Raw genomic sequence first — 4,809 nt, 5'->3', positions numbered from 1 at the left:
GTGTCCCAACACCTCCCAATGTCTATCCGCAGGTGAATGGAAAACCAACCGCGGCACACCCACGCGAGGGAATTCTACTTGGCAATCACACACACGCACACGCACACACACGGGTCTCAGAGCGTGAGGAACAGAGGAGACCAAACAGAAAAGGGTGCATACAGTCGGACTCTGTGTGACGTTCTGGACAGGAAATAGTCATCTGTAGGGACAGGCAGCATCTCCGGGCTTGTTTGGAGCCGGGGGTTGGGAGGTGGGGGGTGAAGGGTGAAGGGCTATGGGGCAAGGTGGAGTTGGGGGGGGGAGGTGCAGGCAGAGACTTCCAGGAGGGATGGAGAGAGCCTGCTGCTTGAATGTGCTAATGGTTCCATGAGTGTCTACATTTAATTCATCCAATTATACACTTTAAATGGACACAAGTTATAGTCTTTAAATTATACCTGGAAAAAGCAGTGCTTTTTATTTTGAAAGACAAAGAACCCCTCTAACATTCCACTCACTGCAGCACCTCAATGTGCCACGGACGCTCTCCGGACTCTTCTCCGTGTCCCATGGCCGGCCCTGTGTCACCTGCACATAGGTGAGCCACTGGAGGAGAGAAAACAGTAGTGAGCCTCCCGGGACCCAGCCCCCTGCCGACAGGTGGCTCCTCACTCAGCCACGTCGTGGACTCCAAAGGGCACGGGGCTGCTGGCTGGGTGGCTTTTAAAACAGTGCAGGCATCATGTCAACTAAGGAGAAAACTTAATGTTAAACAACAGATTGGCTTTGCAGAGAGTGGCCAAAGACGCCTCTTCTGTCTTCTCGTTGGGAGTCGGAGGTGTTGAGGGTGGTTTCCTGAGGTCGTCATCCTTCAGAGGGAAAGGAGCACCCTTCTGCAGTCACTGGGCATGCTCCGGTCTGTGTGCTGTGAATACGAGCATTTATGACTTAATTGCTTCCTGTCGTTCAAGTTTTTCTGACCCCCAGCCCATCACTGGCGGTGCCAGAAAATTCAGTCGATCAAAACAAAACAAACAAGTGAATGAGCAAACAAGCACTGAGCTGTCTGGGCTCCCCAGAGTTGGGGGGAGCGGTCCAGGTCTCCAGGCGCTTCCCTGGTCACCTGGGATGCGCAGCCCCACGCAGGTCCTCCGAGGACCTGAGATGTGACCGTCCCCGTGATGCTCTCTGCTGGCTGAGCTCTCAGGGCTGTCCGTTCCTGGTCTTTGCCTCAGATCTCGAGACAAGGCAAGCCCCCCTCTCTGCTGCTCTTTCCTCAGCAACCATCCTGCCTTGTGCCAGCTTTCTCCTGTGGCCACCCTGCTGTAACCTGTGACCTCGGATTCCACCGGCTCCTTGCTCCACAGTGTCTCCGTCCTGAGAGAGTTGAGACGAAGAAGTCAGAGAAGAGCTCAGCCGGCTAACTTCCTTGCACGCTGTTTTCTGCATTTTAGGGGACAGTTGTCGGCTATCACCCCGGCACCCATTCCCCACCTCTCCTTTCCAATATCCGCGAGTTTGGAAATGCCTGTGGGTTTAGAGAAGCTGGCTCTGCCCTTGACTTTTGGACGGAGCAGGTGGTCTGGGCTAAGCGCACCCAGCGGAATCAGCTGGGGACAGGCGTCCGTCTTGATCTAGGCCGGTCAGCTGAAGGGCTTGCCGGAAGTGCTGGGACGAGGATTCACCTCTCACCCTTCCCCCGGACGTGATGGATGAACTGCGGGGTTCTAGGAGCTGCTGGCACGAGTTTTGAGACCACAAAAAAAGCCATTTTAGGTTGAATCAGCGGTGTGAAGACAGAGCAGACGACCCAAAGAAAGAGGTTCTTGGAGACAGTGGTAAGCCCAGTCCGGTGTTGAATGCCCACACTCACATGTCCGAGTGCCCTCTGGATACTTCCACCTGCACGGCGCACTGGTCCATCCAACCAGACATCTTTCACCAAAGATATCATCTTTTTACCCCAAGCCCATTCTTCTCCTGGCTTCATGTCTCAGACACTCTTTCCACCGTGTACCCAGGTCCGCTCCCTCCGTGTAAGCACCCTCACCCCTTACGAGGATGACACCAGCAGCCTCCCAACCCCCAACACTGCAGGATTTTCTCATCCATTCTGGTGGTCAGACGAAACTTCCTAAAGTGTCCATTGGATTAGGTCCCCTTTTCTGCTGCAGGCTGTTTGTGACTCCCCATTGCCCTCAGGATGGAGGCAAACACAAGCCTGTTTTACACCGAGACTAAGCTGGTATGGTTCACTGTTCAGGGGGCAAAGAGAGTTTCCCAAAATGACCACAGGGCTCCCCTCTGGGTGGCCAGCTGGAACTCTGGGTGAGCTAGGCGGGATCAAGAGCTCCCTATCTCCCAGCAGGGGGCGCTAAGCCCTCGCCGACCAAGAGTCCCAGGTTGGGCAGCAGGCTCTCCCAAGCAACCTCCAGGGAGCAGAGGACCCTCCCCAGGATGAGGGCCCACAGAGCACCCCGGGCCCACGCCTCCCCCGGGGCCTCAGGGTGGGGAAGTGTAAGGGACTTCTCATCCCTTCTGGATCCCTAACTCATCCGTCTCCCCACCGGTATCTCACGGCACTATTTCAGCACCCCGGGAAATAAATCCCATCACACAGATGGTGTCATTTTGTGCTAGGCTGGAAGTCTTAGCTTTTGCCCAGCCATGTGTATGAAATGGCACCCTAACAAAAATGTCTTATTTGCACTTTTAATTTGGTTTTAATCTGCATTTGCCTGATTACTAGGGAGGCTGAACACCTTTTCATGTTTCCTGGCCATTTTCATTAATTGAGTCTCTTCTGTCTCTTGCCCATTTCTGTTGACCGACTTGACATTTTCTTACTGTCTTACGGACATTCTTTACGTATTTTGGATATTAATCCTTAGTTGGCCAGTGAAGTTAAAAATATAATTTCTCAAATATCACTTGACTTTAACGTCATTTATAATATCTACCTCACAAAACTTTTTGTGTCTAATGTAATAAAGTGAATCGACTTTGACATTATGCTTTGGGTCTTATTCAACAATTTCTTCCCTATCCTGATGTCCCACCGGGGGCTGCCCATAATTCCTTCCAAAAATTTCAGGTTGCTTTTCACATTTAGGTCTTTCATCCATTTAGAAACATTGTGTGTGTGTGTGTGTGTGTGTGTGTGTGTGTGTGTGTGTAGTGTGAGGTAGGAAAATAAAGGTACCTGTGTTTTGTAGGACAGCCCAAGACCCAACGGACTGAGTTGACGGTTCTCTGCTAATGAAACGCCACTTCTGAATGGCATGTGAAGAGGTCTCTTCCTAGACTATTTTGTCCCCTGTCAGATTTCCCTAGCCACGCTTTAAGAACAAATGCTTCTTTACAACCAATCATACTATGTTTTTAAGCTTCTGTTTGCATGTCGGATGGTGCCCATGTATGCCAACACGCATGGCAGGTGTGGGAAGTGACCGCAATCAGTCAGCCCTCGTGTATCAGTGTCATTCACCTGGGGGGTGGGGAGGAGCTAGTGTCCTTTGTGGGGGAGAAGCTTGTGGACCGCACAACCCCGCTGCTTCTTCTCATGCTGACAGTGATCTCAGAAGGCATTCAGACACCTGGGGGCCGCAAGTATTTGATTGATAATCAGTTTACTTTTATCTGCAAAAATGAGATTTTTTTTTCTTGAAACATAAGGCACGGCAATGCAAGTGTTAAGGAGTTTTGTCATCTGTCCTCTTACCTACCCATTTATTTTTCTTTCAGAACTCCCTAGCCCTTTCTGAGTCCTGAAAATTAAGCCTGCGAGCTTCTGAACTGTTGGGCCGTGGTCTCTGTGTTCAGAATTTACAGGGAATCATTGCGGTGAGGTGTATGACACATCTTGGGTCCGTTTTCTTTTCTGAGATAAAATGTCTTTGAGAAACAATTGCTGTTTCTCCTTTTCCTGCTTTGTCCATTTTGGGAGTGAGATGTGGGTCCTCCCCTCCCGTGCTCACACCTCTCCTCTTTCTGGGTGTGGGCAGGGCCTGCGGCGTCCTTAGACTGATGCGAGAGGCCAAGGTGGGGCAATGTTGCTCTGGGATCCGGGCACTGTTGCATAAGATTCTGTTGCTGGAGGCCTTGCCCTCGCCTTTCCACAGCTGGCTTTGAAGAAGCAAACTGCCACAAACCCTACGGCCCCAAGGAAACAAACAGCCCGAGGGAGCCTCCCCCGTCAAGCCTCGGATGGGAACCCAACCCGGGTCAGCACCCTTGCTAGCGCCCATGTGACCCAGACAAGGACCCAGCTCAGAGCGGCTGGACTCCTGGCCCAGAGAAACTGCTGTAAGCCTCTCTGTTGTGCTGTGGTGATTGGTACGTAGCAATAGGAACTAAAACAGTAACCTACAGATACTTTCTGACAGTCGCTCTCTGGCTAATGCATACGTTGTTGGATGGAATGCTCAAACCAGTTCCACAGAGTTCGTATTTATCCAGATAAGAGGTATGAGAATGTTTATATTAACTCTCTCCCAGCACAAAAGTGGTTCTAAATCACACAACAGTCCCTCTTTCCCTGCCTATGTTCCATGGGCTCCGTGAGCCGGGGCGCTGGGGGCCAGGCCTGCAGAGGGAAGGGGCTGGTCCGCCCAGCTCACCGTGGAAGCCCCACCATCCAGGGGGCCTGGCACACCGCAGGCCCAGTAAATCCTTGTTGAAGAAAGAGGTAGACGGCTGGATGGCTGTCGTCTGTAGCCCTCTGGCTCAGTCTCTGCGGTAAGCATGTTCCTTGCATCATCTTCTGAATCATTCCCATAGTCTTGTTAGGCACGTGGTGTCCCTGTCCTTCTAGTGGGCAAGCTGAGG

This window comes from Ailuropoda melanoleuca, chromosome 17 (genome assembly GCF_002007445.2).
Source record: "Ailuropoda melanoleuca isolate Jingjing chromosome 17, ASM200744v2, whole genome shotgun sequence".
NCBI lineage: Eukaryota > Metazoa > Chordata > Mammalia > Carnivora > Ursidae > Ailuropoda > Ailuropoda melanoleuca.
The sequence above is the reverse complement of the archived record's forward strand: the minus strand, read 5'-3'. Positions refer to the sequence as shown.